The sequence below is a fragment of the Arvicanthis niloticus genome, chromosome 1 (genome assembly GCF_011762505.2).
Source record: "Arvicanthis niloticus isolate mArvNil1 chromosome 1, mArvNil1.pat.X, whole genome shotgun sequence".
NCBI lineage: Eukaryota > Metazoa > Chordata > Mammalia > Rodentia > Muridae > Arvicanthis > Arvicanthis niloticus.
The window spans coordinates 52,593,996-52,612,666 of NC_047658.1; the positions used below are offsets into that span (position 1 = coordinate 52,593,996).

The 18,671-nt window shown below is 44.9% G+C and overlaps 1 protein-coding gene across 2 annotated transcripts in view; it reads left to right on the forward strand.

The window, feature by feature from the left end:
- Positions 1 to 4,811: 4,811 nt before the first annotated feature.
- Positions 4,812 to 18,671, forward strand: part of Znf592 (zinc finger protein 592) — a 49,627-nt gene continuing 35,767 nt past the window's right edge. Inside the window, exons 1-2 of one of the 2 annotated variants that reach the window (XM_076936765.1) lie at positions 4,883 to 4,943; positions 13,474 to 13,564. The gene's annotated coding sequence lies outside the window, so the exon portion shown is untranslated. Of the gene's footprint in view, positions 4,944 to 13,473; positions 13,565 to 18,671 lie in introns of both variants that reach the window. The other variant, XM_034506734.2, reaches the window with a different exon arrangement.

The following is an 18,671-nucleotide window of genomic DNA, read 5'->3' on the forward strand; positions in this document are numbered from 1 at the left end:
GCTTTTAAAAGATTATGCTAATTTACCTTGCCTTCACTTTCTCTGAATGTAGCAATTGCACCATGGATGAGTACTGGAAAGTACATCTACATTTTACTCATGTACTGGGTAATCGTATCATTTGAAGTGCATATCATTTCTGTTTTTGTGACATAATCTCCATATGTAGTTCTGGCTGGCCTGAAACCTTTTCAAATTTGTGGAGCTTCTTCTGCTTCCAATTCCAGAGTGCTGGGGTTACAGGGGTATGCAACCACACCCAGCTAATTTAACTTCTACGATAGTTGTGTACCAATCCTAAAGTATTTGGTCTTGGGGTGCCTAGTATGCATAAAGCCTTGGGGGACTCTAGGTTCAAACACCAGTACTACAGAAAGAAGGAAGGGAGGTAGGGGGAAAGGACCAGGAGGCTGAGGAGGAAAGTGGATGTTTAAGACCAGCTTAAACTGTATTTAGACTATTCCTCAAAAACAAAAATTAAGGGGCTAGAAATATAGCTCAGCTAGTATAACTCTTACCTAGCATCTATGAGGCCTTGAGTTTGGCCCCCAACACTGCGTAAATTGGGTATGGTGGGACATACTTGTAATCTTTCTTTTGGGAGGTAAAGGGAAGATGATAAGGAGTTCAAAGCCAAGCTGGGCTAGAGAGTTAGGTTCTAGGACAACCTGAGCAAAGACTGACCCGGTCTCAAAAATCAAATGGGGAGTGAAAGGTAACTCAGTAAAGGGATGGCTCAGTAGTTAAGTTCACCTGCTGCTCCTCCAGAGGAACCAAGTTCAGCTTTCCAATTGGTTTCCAGGATCCACATCAGGAAGCTCACAACCACCTCTAACTCTCAGATTGAGGGTCATCTAGTAGCCCATGTATACACTATCTTCTGGGCCCTGAGGACAGCTACTTATATGGCATTTACTCACACACATAAACAGAAAGAAAATCTTAAAATTTAACCAAAAAGTGAAGTCATTTTTGTATCCTAAAGAGCATACTTTTTTTCCTTTAGCTCTTTGATAATTTTCTCTCTACACAAAACTCTATAGTCTAGTGAAAAAATTGTAGTTAATCACAGAAACAATGCTCAATTTTCATTGTATAAACAGCTGGAATACATTGTTCACCCAGCCTCATTGTTTTGAATCAGCCAAACATCCAATTATTAGAAAGGGCCGATTAGAAATTACCTGAGTAAGAGATAATGAGAAAATCCACTTCAAACTGTATTGCTGGCACAGTTCAAGCTCCAGTGGTTCGTCCAGGTCTGTGAGGTCTAGAGTTCAGTCTTCCCAACTTTCCAGACAGGTTCTCCTACTGTTCTACAGGAGTCCTGGGCTCTGGCCAAACAGCTCTCCTGGTGGGTATTCTGAGTCTTTGTACTATCTGTCCCCCTTACCTGGGACAGTCTCCATACCTTGACCATTTTTGAATGTTAAAGTCCTATACACACTTCAAAGACCTAATTCCAATACCCTTTTCTAAATCTGAATTCTTTGAAGCCTCACAAACACATACACTCACAGTTGAGGTACATGTGTAATATCTCTGTGTAGATAACTGGACAAATTCACATGTGTATGGTGTGTGATAATGTGGGCAAGTTTGTAGCATGGCATTGTACTCTCCCCCCCATGAGCAGGACTGAGAGACCTTGGTTGCCACAGCAAGGTCAAGTGACGGGATCTAGGTGGAGTTACCCACCTTGGCTGCCCGGAACACAGCAGAACTGCCCCTGGGCTTGCCCTGAGACATCTCCGGCCATGACCTGGAATGGACTATGGATTATCCCACCCATCTGAAACCAGGAGAGGTTGTGGGTTGGGTCTTCCCCTTTAAATTGAGAGCTGAACATTAAAGCTTTGGGCCTTGATCAGAGAACTTTGTCTTGGCCTCATCTCTTCTTGCCCTCCTTCCCCTTTCATTCCCAGCCCCCCTTTCAGGTGAATCCAGTTGACTTGTGGCCGTGGGCGGCTACATGGCATGTCTGTGGGGGTCAGAGGACAACCTCAGGTATTGTTTCTTCATCACCCATCCTCATTTGAGATGGGATTGTTTGTAGGTTTTCTGCTCTGTTTGCCAGGATAGTTGGCTCCTGGGCTTCCAAGTGGTCTCTTTCCTCTGCTTCTCACCTCCCCATAGGATGGTTAGGATTACAAATGCTCATCCTGTGCGCCTAGATTATGCGGATTCCGGGAAATTAAACTCTTGATATTTGAAATCACTTTACCCCTCAGCCAGCTCATTGCCCCTCAACATGGTCTTTACTCATTTATTTTAAAGACTTAGTTTGTTTTCCAAGACAGGATTTCTCTGCCATGGTTCTCCTGGAACTCACTCTATAGACTAACTCAGAGATCCACCTGCCTCTGCTTCCTGGGTGCTGGGATTAAAGGCATGAGCCACCATCACCTGGCTAAGATTAATTTTAATTGTGTGTGTGTGTATACATACACACAAACACCAGTGCCTGAAAAGGTCAGAAGCAAGCTGCTTGATGTGAGTCCTGGGATTCAAATTCAGGTCTTCTGCAAGAGCAGCCTCCACTCAACACTGAGCCATCTCTCTAGCCCCTCAACATGGTTTAATGGCTACAAATAAACTCAAATTTGTTTAGCACTTTTTAATTTGGGGCATTTTGCTCACAGGTTAGTGCATTATTGGGGTGGAGGAAGGATAAATGGAGTGATAATCAGGGAATGGAGACATTTTCTGAAATGGAAAGGGCTTTTTGTTTTGTTTTTTTAAACAAGAAGTTTAGGGATAGGGCTGGTAATATGGCTCAGTGGGCAAGGACTGTTGCTGCCAAGCCTTTCGACCCAAGTTCAATCTCAGGGACTCACATGGTGGAAGCAGAACACTGACTCTCCCGAGCTGCCATCTGGCCTCCACTCATACACGGGAATGCACACAAAACGAGTTGGGTCTACAGATACTTAGGGGGAAAAATGTGCCTCACAAACTTCTACAGATAGTATCAGCTATGCTGGATATGCCATTTTCTCTATTAGGTGGTATAGGGTTTTGTTCTTGCTTTTTTGGGAGGGGGTGGCTGGGCAAAGTCTCCTGTAGCTCAAGATGGTCTCAAAATGTGGAATGAATATATATATATATATATATATATATATATATATATATATTTTTTTTTTTTTTTCTTTTTTTTTCTCCCCAAGATGAGCCTTAAGATTAAAGACAGAGAATTTACCTGTCTATGGATACCATCTAGGGTCATCCTGGTAGCTCATCTGTGGAAACAAGCATGCCACCCTAACTTAAAATAAATGAAACGTCCTGCCGGGCATAGTGGCACACACCTTCAATCCCAGCACCACAAAAGCACAGGCAAGTGGGTCTCTTGAGTTCGAAGGCAACTTGGTCTATAGGACGAGTCCCAGGACAGCCAGAGCTACACAGAGAAACCCTGCCTTAAATAAAATCCTTCCTTTCTTGGCTTTTAAGGCAGTCTTTCATTGTGTAATCCCAGCTGCTCTTGAACTCAAGATCTTCTGGCCTCATTCTCCCAAATAGCTGGGGTTACACACATGCACTACCACACGGGACAGAGATTTCTATCTTTATTCACCCTTTAAATCTCGTTGGACAAAACGCCTTTTCCTTGGACTTCCTCCTTCCCACTTTTCTGGGATATAAACTATAAATTATTCTGCCTTTGGCTCCTCTAACTCTCGCTCTCTCTCAAATTGGGGAAAAAAAAAAAAACCCAAAAACGAAACAAACCTTTCTTTTTACTCCTCCTTTAGACAGAGGCCTAGTTTTCCCTCCCCCTCCCTGCCAAACTTCTGGAAAGAATCATTTCTCTTAACTGCCTTCATTACTTCATCACTAACATATTCCTCCTCCAAGTGTTCGGTTCAGTCAGGTCCTGGCACACAGCAGATTCAGGTCCCAGCTGAATGTCAGTTCCGGCCCTTTTGCAAGTGTGGGGCTCTTTCCTGGTTTCTTCAGAAGGAATTTGATCATGCTTAGCAATCCTGCCTGGCACCAGAACAGGCCTGCCAGTTCCCACACTCCGACCCTGCTGCCTTAATATTGCGTACCCAGGTACTCCAGGTTCTTGGAAAGTCCTGCGGATCAACCTCGTAATTTTTTGTACGCCTCTCCGAGTTCTTGCCCTGCAGTCACAGCTCCTCTGATAAGCCCGCGAACAGCCAGTCCACCCTGAGAGGTTCTCGGTCCCCTCCCCCCATCCCACTCTCCGAGCGTCCCTCGGCTCCCCCGGAGGCAACATGTCTGAGCGCCCCGCGCCTGCAAGCATGTCCTTCTATCTGCGACGATCGGCCACTTAAGGCGCACCTGAGTGCCCAGGCCCGCTCCACTCCTGCTTCCTTTCACTTAACAGTGGTGACTAGGCCCGGCTCGCCCAGGTCTAAGCGAAGACGACTTCTTCCGAGCTCCTGAGGTGCTCGGCGTCCGGTCGGCCCGCAGCCGCGAAGGTACAACTCGTCCCTCAGGCAGGCGGCCTGGGCCGCACCGAGGCCTCAGAGGCGCGTCAGAGCTTCACAGGCCCAGGCGGCCGGGAGAGGCCGTGCTGAGGGCGGCGGGAGCCAGCCCAGGTCGGAGTCCCAGTCGAGCCCAGCACTGCGCCGTCCCCGCCCTGCCCCTCCCCGCAGTCAGCGTAGCCAGGGTCGCGCCAGCCTGAGGCGAGAGGCGGAAGGCGCGGGGCCGGGCCGGGCCGGGCCGGGTCGGGGCAGCTCCTCAGCCGCACCGCCCTGGCCGGTGCCCAGGCCCGAGTCGCCTTCCGCCCGCCCTTCCCACCCGCGGCCTCAGCCAGGTCCCGCCGCCAGCCCGGCTCCCGCCCCCGCTCCGCCCCCGGAGCCGCAGCCCCGCCCGCCACCGCCGTCGCCATGTTGTGGCTCCCGCAGCCGGCGCTGGGGACGCGCGCGGCCGAGCCCCGGGTCTGCCGCTGCCGCTGCCGCCGCCGCCGCCAGGTAAGCGCCCCCCGCCGCCCGGACAGGGCGAGGCCACCACCTGGGCCGCTCCAGCTCGGGCACGGGAGTCTGAGGAGAGCGGGCTCTGTCGGCGCCACGGCCCGGCCCTGCAGCCCGGTAGACCCTGCTCGCCGCCCCAGGCGGCAGCCACTTCCCCCGACCGCCGCCAGGCGGGCCCTGGCCACCACCCTACCCCGCCCCCGGCCCGGACCCCTTCCGCCGCCGCCGCCCGCCGATTCGGGGCGGCCCCGGCACTCCGCTGTCGTCCCGCGCGCGACAGGCGGCCGCCCGCCGAGCCCCCGGCCCGGGCAAGGATAACGGTGCACTTCACCCGGCTGGGACGCCCTGTCAGCTCCACGGTCCCCGCCGCGCGAGGACCTGGCGCCGTCACCGGGCAGACGCTCGGAACGTCGGCCGTCCTCGGCGCCCCTCAGTCTCCCCCCAGCCTCGCCCAAGTTCTGACCCCGGGGGATCCTTCTCCCGGGGCAGACAGGTCTTCCTCGTCCAGAGTTGGGGTTCTTAGGGGGGTGACCAGGCCTGTTGATCAGGGTCGAATTTATTTCTCTGCGGGGACTCTTCCTGCCAGCCGAGGGGCTGGGGGTAAAGGCTCCGTGTGACCCGGGGGGAAGACAGGAGAGCGTCTGCTGGACAGATGGCCTCCTGGCCTTGAATCAGCTTTTGTGAGGGGGAGGGGTCCGTATGACCTTAGGTATGCTTGCTCTTGAGAACCGTGGCATTATTGGAGGTGGTCAGGGATTTTTAACTATTTTTTATGAGCAGGCTAGAGATGACATTAGAAGTCCAGGGTTGGAATAACCTACAGGCCCACCCAGGGAGCATGTTTTGTATCCAGGACAAGCCTAGATAGTTTCTGCTTTAGGAGAGTGGGACTCGGTGGCTAAAATGGGTTTGGGCCGGGGTTTGCCTGTGGCCTGTGTTCATATAGGAGCTAGAGTGTGCTTGTGTCAGGTGTACACTGGCTGAGCACACAATGTGCTTGGCCCGATGGGTGCTGAGTGGGATTTCAGAGGTCTGTTTGCTAAACTGACAGGTACATTATACTGTGAAAGAGAAGGGAAGCCTGGTGCTAATTTTTTCTTTTTTTGGACCGTTTCTACTTCTCTACTGAAGATGGCTTTGGTTCATCTCCCCTCCCCCGTCTCCACTTTTAACCATCTTGGCCACCAAGCTCCAGTCTTAAACCTCCTCAGTAATTGGGACTTCAGGCAACCATGCCTGACTGTAAACATTTTTTTTTTTTCTGAGTATTTGTAGTATGTGCCATGACATAACTAGGTTTTGGACATACTGTGTCAATCAGACAAGACAACTCTATTTTAGTGTTGGAGATCTTGGCCTAAAGACAAAGTCCAGTAATAAGAAAATATTTGTGAACAAGTATGTTTTCCATGTAGCGAACAATGAAAATTAACTGCCCGTGTAGAACTGTCCTTCTAAGGTGTGGAAAGACAATAAGTACAGGGTCTAATAAACATGTAGTATGTTACAAAGCACCAAATACTAAGGTGGAAAGAAAGGGGGAAAGAAAAAGAATCTGAGGTAAAGGGGGTGGCAGGTTTTTGTTTTATTTTTGTATATACAGTTTAACTATGTCTTCTTGAATGGCCTATCTAGATCTTCCTGCCTCAGCCTCTTGAAAGCTGGGATAACTAGAGTGCTGGCACTCTTGGGCTCAGTGAGGATTTAGTTAATATTACAATGGCAGAGGCCCTAAGAAGGGCTCTATGTGTGAGCCCTCTTTCTCCCCCCCCACCCCCCACCCCCCCATGTATGTGTTTTGTGTGTTTCAGGTTGGTTTGCTTTGCAGTGGGGAAAATCAATCCTTTGGCCTTACCCCCTTGCTATAAGCACAGACTGCCTTTTGAGTCCTAGCCCCAGATGAGTTTTTAGAACAATACTCTGAAGGAAATGGCAACATAAAATTTATAAACTCAATGAGTTCAAGAGGGGGAAAAAAAGATGAGGAAAGAGAATGGTTTGAATTGGGGGCTCAGGGACGCCTTTCCTGAAGAAGCACCACACATCAGGTCATGACCCTAAGAAGCCTTAAGTGGTAACCATGTGGGGAACAGCACTTAGTTTGGCAACTTGGAGGAAGTGAAAGAGGTTTGTGGGGCTGGAGGAAGAAAGAGAGGGGGAGAGGGGAGATAAAGGTCTGTGGAGAGCTGGGCCTGTCTGATCACCCAGGTCTGGGGTGTAGGGGGGACACTTTCCCTCTTTAGTTTGAATTGTAGCTTAGGGTAATTAGGAGTATTTGCATTTTATAAGGCCTCTGGCCCCAGCTCTGTTCTGACTTAGACAAGGCAAAGATTTCTTCTCTGTTTAAAAGATCTCAAGTATAGGAGACATTCTGGCATTCTGTCCTCTGTAAGATCTTTACAGCTTTTAGGAAGGGGAAATGAAGCAGCATTTCTGAGTGCTGGGTGGGAGAACCGATGTGAATGGTTTTTGTGAATTTTACCTTACCACTCAGTACACCCGAGGAGACAAGGTACTCATGTCCATTTTTCTAGGAAACAAGTCCAGAGGGTAAAATGATGTGTCCATAACCCAGTTGTAACATGGCTGAATTTAAACCCTGTCCACCTGATTCCAGTGCTCTCTTGCTTTGGAGTCACACTATAGGACTTTACTTTTTTTTAAATTTATTTTTATTTTAGGTGCACTAGTGTTTAGCCTGCATGTATGTCTGTATGAGGGTGTCAGATCTTGAAGTTAAAAGATGTGTTGTGAGCTGCCTTGTGGGTGCTGGGAATTAAACCCAGGTCCTTTGGAAGAACAGTCAGTGCTCTTACCACTGAGCCATCTCCAACCCCAGGACATTACATTTTTTTACTCCTGACACTTGTTAACCATAGGCTTAAACCATCTAACCTTCCTGTGCCCCAGTTTCTTCCATTTTCAATGCAATGTATGTATTTCACAGAGTTACGGAGATCAAATTGAGCTATAGAATGCATGTGTTCAAATAGTAGTTTCCGTAACAAAACAAAAAACAACAACAACAAAAAAGCTACTTCTTAGCTATATTGTGACTATTTTGGAAAAGATTAAATAGATGAATCAGTTTTGTTTTGTTTCAAGACAGGGTTTCTTGGTGTAGCTCTGCCTGGCCTCCATCTCAAGAAATCCAACTCAAGACTGCCTCTGCTTCCCAAGTGCTATGATTAAAGTTGAGCACCGCCACTCCTTGTGATGATTCAATTATTAAATTTTGTGTAACTAGTTCCTTTTTCTCTTTTCTCTTAATGCCAGTGCTGTGCTTCATAAGATGAATTATTTTTTAAGAAACCTACTTTATTTAGTTTTTTTTTTTTTAAGATTAATTTATTGTATGTATATGAGTACACTGTCACTGTCTTCAGACACACCAGAAGAGGGCATCAGATTCCATTACAGATGGTTGTGAGCCACCATGTGGTTGCTGGTAGCTGAACTCAGAACCTCTGGAAGAGCAGTCAGTGCTCTTAACCGCTGAGCCATCTCTCTATCAGCCCCCAAGATCAGTCATTTACACTGACATCTCACTTTGTTTTGAATCTATGCTAGAACTTACAAGGTGAGAACTGTTAGATACCATTTACTTTTCAGTAGAGTAAGAAAAGTCAATTATTTTAACAGTGATTTATAATTTTTATTTAAGTTCTCTGATACAGTAGTGGTTAATGAGCTATTGGGAACAAATTGTGGTAGCCCAGATCTGTAATCCTAGCACCTGGAGGGTAGAGGACGGAAGAAGGAAGATCAGGAGCTCATTTACTACAGTGTTTGAAGCCAGCCTGGGGTACATGAAGTTCTAAAAATGCTTGGGGAGAAAAGGCTTCAGCAGAGCAGAGGTGACTTCTGAACTGGGTCTTGGAGGAGGAATGAGAGTTTTGCAGGTTAGTAAGATTGTGAAGGACTTTCTAGGTAAAGTGCACTGAACATGAAAGCTTGCAGCTCTTTGGAGATAAGGCTTGGAAAACAGGGCTATGTGAGAGACAGGTTAAGAAATTTGTATTTTATTTGCAAGCTATGGTGAAGTGTCAGAGAATAATAGATACAGCACGTGCATTCCATGATTGGTGTTGTAGCTGGAGTGCAACCATCTCTGTCAGCCTGGGACAGCTTTGTCTTTTCAGAACCCTGGGTTTCAGTATCTGTTCTTAGCTTTGAGACTAGAACTAGAGTTTAGTAAGATTTTCAGCTGATTCAAGTCAGGGAGACTGACTCATTAAGAAAATGTGGAGGAGACTGGTGAGTAAACTGAACTACTCATTGACCATGAAAATGGAACTGTAGAACGACAGATGTTTCTGTCCTCTGGCCAGTGTTCCCAGCTCGCTTCCCCTTTTTGCTTAGGGCTAGGGCAGCTAATGATTTCCCTCCTCAATTCCCATTTACTTTTCTCAGGCTTCATGGACATGAGCTATCTTCCTACGTTAGCCTTTCTTCAAGCTCTATGCTCTATGATAATAATTATGGATAGAGTGAACACTGCTGTATTATTTGGATGAGATCCTACACTTATGAAACCTAAGAAAGAGGAAGAAAAACTTAAAAAAATGAAATATTGACAAGTTCTGGGTTATACCAAGTTTGAGGCTATCCTAGCTGACATGAGAGATCTTTCTTAGCCAAAAAAGAAAAATAAATAAATAAATTTTAGAAAGAAAGGAAATACCCTGAGAGAGGTTCTTCTCACTAGGCTAACAGAGAAAGTATATGTACACTCTGCATGGTGTGGGTAGTTTTGGGGTACGTAGCAGTGTGGGGCAGATGCATTAGAGTTGTTCAGAAAGTAACCCAGGCTGTAGAATTTTTTCTTTCTTTCTTTCTTTTTTTTTTGTTTTTGTTTTTGTTTTTTGTTGTTTTTTGAGACAGTGTTTCTCTGGATAGCCCTGGCTATCCTGGAACTTACTCTGTAGACCAGGCTGGCCTTGAGCTCAGAAATCTGCCTGTCTCTGGGATTAAAGATATGTGCCACCAACTGCCCAGCTTGGATTTTTTTTTCTTTTTTAAAACTCTAAAAATTGGGGCTGCAGAGAGGGCTCAGCAGTTAAGAACACTTACTGTTTCAGTAGAGGCCCTGAGTTCAGTTTCCTTATCCATATGAGACTAGGAGACTCACAATGCCTGTGACTCCAGCTTCAGCAGATCTGATGGGCTACCTGAACTCAGATGTCCACACCTACACTTGGATATGTGAATATACATACATCACACATGCTTAAAATGAAATCTTTGTAAAAACTCTAGAATTATATATACATGTAAAAATGAGATATGCAGATGGAATATAAAGGAAGTAAAGCTTGATGATAAAGCCTATATTCAGAACGTCTATTTACTTACTAGGTTTTTTTTTTTTTCTTTTCTTTTCCTTTTTTTTTGAGACAGTTTTTCTGTGTAGCACTGGTTGTCCTGGAACTTACTTTGTAGACTTGGCTAGCCTTGAACTAATCCTCCTGCCTCCCAAATGCTCAAGTGCTAGAATTACAGGCTTGGACCACCACAGACAGTTTATTATTTGATATTTGATTTGTTGTTATTTGCTGTGTTGTGGATTGAACCTAGATCCTTTGTGTATGATACACAAGTATTTTACTACTGAGTTTCATTTCCCAGCTCTTTTGGTATTTGCATTAGATATTTTATTTACATCTCTATTTTTATATGTATGTTTAACTTTCTCTTTTCTTATAAAAATAGGAACATTATGAATGGTAAAGAATTCTGAAAATTGGTGTGTATGAGGTAGAATAGTTGCATGTACCTAAAATCTATGTCTTTCTATTTGTGGGCATCTAGTCTGTTGCTTGCTCTAGGTATGTAGGATGTAATATTCATTAGGTCATTACATTTAAGAAAGGTTTTTCTCTTTTCAGACAAATTTGCTTTTATTTTGACAGTAGAAAAGCATACTTTGATATAATTTATCCAATGCATAGTTTTATGCATCCCAGAAAAGTAAATGACTGAGTTTCAAGTTTGATGTTGCCATCAATGTTTGGATTAGCCTACTAAGTGACTTTAGCTAAGTCCTTTACCATCTGCGGTTCATAATCTGCAGGTGTTATATCAAGAGGCAGTAGTGGCCCCTCATTCTGATTACATACTCCAGTAGACAAGACAGGATGTAATGTCTGTGTCTGTGAAAAGATTCACAAGGTTGAATGAAGAGGAGTGAATATGTGTGCACGTGGCCAGGAGCCAAGTGATTCTCTGTCTCAAGTCAGTATGTGTGTGAAGTCCACATGGCTTTAGCCTATATTTAGTTTTAAAACCTCCAGAGTTATTGGGGCTCCTGAAAGATTCTGAAACTTTAAAATGTTTGCTGGATTTTATCTTAATTTTTTGAGGAAAGAATATCTCTACATAGCTCTGGCTGTCCTACAACTCCTGTAGACCAGGTTGCCCTCACATTCAGAGATCTGTCTCTGCCTTCCACCTGCCGGGATTAAAGGCATGGGCTACCACATCTGGCTTTTTTTTTTTAAACTGAAAATTTTTTGAGTAGTCCAGAAGTAGCTCTAAAGATCTTTCACAGAAAATAGACTCATCCAAAGAAGGCGAGGGCTGCACCAAACCTAACTGCATGCTGGTGTCCCCACTGGAGAACAGTTGTCTATGAGGCATTGCCTCTAATTGGAGTGTGTAGTTTTTCAATTTTATGCTTTGTATTTTTCCCTATCATTTGAATTTTATAAAGGCTTTAATATCTCATCTTCATAAAAAATAATAAGTACTCAGTAGGTCTACTTTCATTTTGGAAACAAACACTAAAGGTTGTATAGTAAACACTGAAACTGCTGTGTCCTTACAAAAGAAGTATGATGCTGGAATCGACTGTATCTCCTGGGCTTCCCTGAAGGAAAATGCTTTTAGATGTACTTTGAGATGACTTGCCTTGTCAGAGTCAGTAGGTGAGCACCTCTGATTGGAATAGGTCTTGAATCCAGAGAGCCTGGGATAGTGAGTAGTGTGTGATCCTAACGTGGGTCTCTTTTGGGGGTTCATGGAGGTGGTGGTGAAGGATCTTGTAGTCTAGTATAGCTTCAACTCAAAATCATTCTGCTTCAGCCTCTTGAGTCCTAGGATTACAGATTAACCTGGAACACTAAAATCTCAAGCCTCCCCCACCCAGCTACTGCTAGAATTATAGGCAGGCACCACCACACACAGTTACCCAGTTTGGATCCCTCCCTCCCTCCCTCCCTCCCTCCCTCCCTCCCTCCCTCACTCCCTTCCTTCCTTCCTTCCTTTCTTTGTTTTTTGAGACAGGGTTTCTCTGTGTAGCCCTGGCTGTCCTGGAATTGTGGAGACAGACACTGAAGGCCTTGTGGAAGTCTGTAGACCAGGCTGTCCTGGAACTCAAGAGCTCCACATGCCTCTGTCTCCTGAGTGCACCACCACCCCTGGCTTGAGTGTTTTCTTATGAAAGCTACTAAAGAAATCAGTTTGTTTCTGATGTGGCCTGGTTTCCACTATGGTCTGGGCTGTCTTCTGTTAGGCTCCTGGGCTCACTCTCCTTTCCATACATCCACATGGAAGATGCCAGAAATCTTGAGGGTACAGAGTCTTGGAGTGTAAGAGACTGCAAAGGAAGAGAGTTAGATCCGTGTATAAGTTTAGCATGCATTCCTAGGATTTCTGCCTTTCTGGAGGCTTTTAGGCCCTTTGGGTGAGGTGGGACTATCTCTTCTTTATGTCTATGGATGCAGGGATATGTTGCCTACACTATCTGAGTGGGAGCCAGTGGAGTTGGTTGTGGCTTCATGTTTATACCCTTGTTTGCTGAAGTTTACAACATTCTACTTTCTGCCAATTCAGTTTATCAAGTCAGAGGTGTTAACTTGTACAAGGCAAAGGGCAAAGTGATACTGTAGCAATCAGTTTAGAAAATGTGGGTTTGTCATAACTACAACCTATCCTGTCCCAAAGTCTGAAAACAAAGCTAAGCCCCAGCTTTGTCATTCCAGAGGAGAGAGAAGACCAGGAGTGGGCACTAAGCAGCTGTTTAGATTGTTCTGGAAAGGAAGGGCTCTCTGTCTTAGCCGTGCGTGCGTGCGTGCGTGCGTGCGTGCGTGCGTGCGTGTGTGTGTGTGTGTGTGTGTATGTTTATGTGTGTGTTTTGTTTTGGGGTTGTTTTTTTTTTTTGTCGTTGTTCTGTTTTTTTTGGGGGGGGGTTTGTTTTTGTTTTGTTTTTAGACAGTCAATCTATATAGTCCTGGCTGGCTTGGAACTTTCAATGTAGACCAGGCTGGCCTCAAACTCATAAGAGATCCAGATCTGTCTACCTCTGCCTCTTCGTGCTGGAATTAAAAACTTGTACCTCATACTTGGTAAGTTTTTAAATTAATTAATTAACTAATTAATTAATTAATTTTTGAATCAGGGTCTATCATAGCCTGGGCTGGTCTCAAATCTCTCTGCAGTATATGCCAGTCTTGAATATTGATTCTCTTGCCTCTTTGCTGGCATTGTATGCATACATCACATGCTCAGCTCCTTGTTTGTTTGTTTTCAGACCAAGTTTCACCGTGTATTCCCAGTGCAACTCTGGCCGTCCTTGAATTCACAGTCCTCCTGCCGCAGCCTCCCCTGATCCTAGTATCACGGTGAGCCATTATACCTAGCACAAGAAGGTGCTGGTTATGTCTGTGCCACTCATTTGAGGTGGCTGGGCCTACCTCTTGGGAACATCTCTCGCACCCAAAATAGAGTGACACCATTTGGAAGGAAATGGTGGCAGTCATATAATTTCATTTTTCATTACTTACTCCCCTACCACAACCAACTTTAATTGGTTTTAGTGCTGGGGATTTAATCCATGGCCTTTTGGACATTAGAGTAGCACTCTATCACCGAGCTACATACTCAGTCACCTGTCTCCACTGACCCTCTACTCTTTGAGAGGGAGCCCCACCCACAAAACAAGAGCCCAATTCATTGCACACCATGCTTTTTAATATGCCATTACTTTTGCATTTCTAACCTAGAAAGGATTTAAAAATTATTTACACCTCCTGGGAGAGTTTATACTTCTAGTAGTTTATCATTGAAGAGTAAACTAATTATCAGAAAATAATTGGAGGGAAAGCCTAGGTCTGGGGCAGTCACTTGGGGGCAAGAAAGCTGAAGTGAGGCACTCTGGTGTGGTAGGAGAGAGAATTGGGGGTAGCAAAGGAAACCATTTTAAAATCCTCCTCTTTGTTGTTTTGAGAATGGGTTTCTCTGTGTAGCCCTGCTGTCCTGGAATTCTTTCTGTAGACCAGGCTGGTATTGAATTCAGATCTGCCGCTTTTGCCTCCTAAGTGCTGGGATTAAAGGTGTATGCTACCACTGTCCAGCACCAGGATAAAGGTGTATCCTCCCCTTTTTAATTACTTTATTTTATGGGTGTTTTGCCTATACTGCCCTACATGCATGCAGTACCAGAAGGAGGTGTTAGATCCACCCCCACCCAGGAGGTGGCATAGGGTAGAACTGGACTTCATATGGTTATGAGTTGCTATCTGGGATCTGGAAATTGAGCCTGGATCCTCTAGAAGAGCAGTCAGTGCTTTCATCTACTGAGTCATCTTCTGGCCTCTAAAAGAAACTTTTCGATTTTGGTGTTTGAGATAGGGTCTCCTGTAGTGCAGGTTAGCCTTGAACTTTCTATGTAGCTGAGGCTGTCCTTGAATTCCAGATTCTTCTGCTTCTACCTTCAAGTGCTAGGATTATAGTTTCCTGAACATGGACAGGAACAATTTGTTTTGAAGCAAAGTCTTGCACATAGTGGGTGCCTAATGTAGGAAATAAGGCTACTATACTTGGCTAGAAACTTTCCTGGCTATCAGATGTTGCAGTCCCTAGTTTTTTGTTTGTTTGTTTGCTTTTGTGAGACAAGGTTTCTCTTTGTAGCCTGCCAGTCTTTGAACTATCTCTGTAGACCAGGCTGGCCTCAAACTCAGAGATCCACTTGCCTCTGATTCCCAAATTCTGGGATTAAGGGTGTGCACCAGCACTGCCTCGCTGTCCTAGGCTTTTAAGCCACCTTTTGTCTGATACCAGGCCTAACTGGTACTCTGTTGTCTGAGTCAAAGGGTAAAGTATATTTGATATTGGATATGAAGGCTTTTGAATAGAGGGGGAATTTGATTACTTTTCCACCCCACTCCATTTTTAATAAATGTTCAGTTAAAAGAATTTGAGAATTATTTAAGGAGAAAACAGATATCTCATAAAATATAGACTGTATCATCCCTTGCCCAAAGTCGTAGGGTCTGGAGGGTGGCTAAGTGGTTAAGAGTGCATATTGCTTTTGCAGAGGCCCAGCACCTGTGGTGGGTGACTCACAGACACTTAAAACTCCAGCTCCAGACCATATGATACCTTTTCTGGCTTCCTCAGGTACCTGTACACATGTGTACCTACCTACACACAGACACCTACGCATACACATAATTCAAAATAAAATAATGTTAAAAGCAGAAGTCTTTGCAGTGGCCTTTCTTCATCTACTTCCTGTTCATCTATTCCCTCTGTTCCTGCTTCAGGACTTTTCTGTTTGCTCAGCTGCGTAAAACCTCTTCTTGTCCACACTGTTCTTTCATTTGTTTTAGAACTGAGGATACATTCCCTCCAATTTCTGATTTGGGAGTAGGACCTACAGTTGAGAAAGGCTTTCTGATTCCCTGTCATGAACCAGTGTCTCTTTCCTCAAGCTTACTGCAGCCTTCTTACATTTTCTCCTGAGTATTAGGGTCACTCTCATGAACTACCACAACTAGCAATATTATTGAAGAATGAATGAATGTATGTGCACATGTATGTAGTACATATGATGTAGATTGGGTGAGAGTAGCGTTGGAAGCCGGAAGATGAAAAGAAGGAAGAAGAGATGCTCTGAGGAGAATGAACTCACTCTTGGTAGGAGTAGACTGTTGAGCATGATTTAGTCTAGTTAGTCTTCAGTCTCCTCTCTTACTAGTGAGGTAACAGGGAAGGCAGTGCTAGGTGTTTTAAGGAGGTGAAGCAGCAGCTGCTGCAATATCAGATCAGAGTACTTGGACTAGGTCTAGATTCTGAAACTTCTGGAAAGCCTTGCCTTGGTAAAATATGAGGTGATGGGCAGAAAGAAACTTATTTTAGATGTGTTTGTTTGAGCTTAGTAAATCATGTGATGATATAGTTTTGAGGGGAATAGTCTTAGAGTCACACAAAGTGATGACATAGGGAAAGACCAGAGGTGGTTAGGTATGAGACAACAGGTCAGAAGGCAGACTTGGGAGGGAACAAATGGACTCCAGAATGACAGAGTGACATCTGCTGCCTAGCCACTGACAAAGGCTCTTAGTGCCCCAACCTTCAACATCTCCATGGTGTCAAGTTTCTGAAGCAGTTGACTAGTGAAGAGGAAGTAGGAAGCGCAGAGGCTGTCTTAGGTAGATGGGTGATGGTGAGTAGGGGTCACATCCTCAGTGGTCTTTTCTCTGACTGCTACCCCAGAGAAGAGGCTATTTGTTCTTTCTGGTCTGCTGAGAGCAGTTTGCTGCCTGGTGGAGCAATTCTTTTTCTTATGGCCCTAGGTACACTAGGGTGCTATCTGAAATCTGTTTGCTCCATCACCTCCTTTCACCTTCATTTTCTGTCTCTATGGCTCTGTTTCTCAGGACAGATTATCTGATTCACAAGCCTGTTAAAGGGATTAACTTGACTAGAAATACTTATTTCTAAATAGTTTGTTTCATTAGGTTTTTTTTTTTTTTTTTTTTAAAATAGAGTCTCTGCATTACAGCCTGCCTTCAAATTTGGAAGGCCCCCCTGCCTCAGGCTCCTGAGTGCAAGTCGTGGTTTGAGGTTGGTGGTTCTGATGAGCAAATTGGCTATATACCAGGCACTATTCTAAGCACTGGGAACATAGCAGAGAACATGATTAAAATCTTCCCTTTATAAAACTTATTTCCTAGAAATTTAGGAAATTACAATAAACAAAGTAATGACTATGAGAGGTAGTGAGGAGTATAAAAAGGAAAATAAAGTAGGTGTGCTGGGGAAGTGGCTTTAAGGAAACAGATATCTATCTTTGATGCTGGGTATTGAATGTGGGGTCTCACATACCAGACAGAGTCCATACTACTGAGCTGCAGCTCCAGCTTGGGTTTCTTTTTGTTGTTATTTTATATATATGGATATTTTGCCTGTGTATATGTTTATGCACTGTATATGAGCCTGATGCCTACAGAGGCCAGAAGATGGGACTGGATCTCCTAGAATTGGAGTTATAGATGGTTGTGAGCCACAATGTAGGTGCTTGAATTTGGAACTTCTGGGAGAGTAGCCAGTGCTCTTAATCACTGAGCCATCTCTCCAGTCCCTTAGTTTCTTATTTTAATTAATTAATGGTTTTTTGAGACAGGGTTTCTTTGTGTTGTCCTGGGACTCTGCTCTGTAGATCAGGCTGGTGTCAAACTCAGAGATGTGCCTGCCTCTGCCTCCTTGAGTGCTAGGATCAAAGGTTTGCGCTACATTGGCCATCAGGTTTCTTTTTTAAAATGGAGAAGTTAGGGCTGGTGAGATGGCTCAGTGGGTAAGAAAGCTTGCAGACAAACCTAATGACCCGAGTTTGGGTTTCATTCCTGGGATCCACATGGTAGAGGGAGAGAGCTGACTCCTGGCTCTCCTACTCAGACCTTTGTTTATATCCTCTGTCTCTCTCCTTCCCTCCCTCCTCTCCCCCCCCCCCCCCACACACAGAAATTGGATGGATGGGTGGGTGGGTGAATGAGAAGCCAGGCATAACATTCAGGAGGCTTAGGCAGAAGGAATGGAGATCAGCCTCGGCCATTAAAGAGAAACTGTCTTAAAGTAAAATATAAGAACATCAGAGAAATCTCACTGATGAAAGATAGATGATGGTGAGAACTGAGTGTGCAAGTGTCTGAGGAAAGGGTGCTCAGCATGGAGAAAAAGCAAATGGAAACACCTCGAGGGTCAGAGTGCTTAAGACAGGAAGGGCCCAGCTTAGAGACTGTGACACAATTGGTCTGAGCTGGAGTCAGGAGTTCATCCAGGGTGAGAATTACTGATTGGGGGTTAGATCAGCCCTTTCTTAGCACTGAATAGAGACCCAGTGGTTAGTACACTGGATGAAGCACCAGTGGTTAGTGTGAGCAGGCGCTGTAAGCCCCTGTGATGGAAGGAAGGCCTTAGGTCAGGGACTTGTGATCTTGTCAGGGATGCTGGAATCTTTCAGGTAACACAAATTCTTTTCAATTTGTATACCTTTTCTGATCTGATTACCTCACCTCTAGACCTCTGTTTATTTGTAGAGTGGCTTAAATATAATGAGTTCCTGGAATCTCTGACAGGCTTTTTTGTTTCTAACGTTGAAAAAAAAAAAGCCTCTAATCTAGATACGTTTGAACAATATTTTCTAATCCTAGTCTTATAACACTAAGATGTGTCATAATTCTGACAAGAGCTATAGTCAATGTCTCAATACCAAACTGAAGGAAAATTTATGCCATATTGGGAAGTGGGAAAACTGACTAGAAGCTTCAGAGCTTTTAGTACAAGGGCATCTTGGTCTTGGAAGCAGGTATAGGAGCCTGAAAACTTTGAGTGCTAGTTGTGGTTCACCTACTGCTGAGTTTCTTGTTTGGTGAGGGCAGAGTTCTTAAATCAAACTCAAAGTCTGATTGCAGTGATTTGAGAGAGACAACCAGCCTGGGTCAGTAA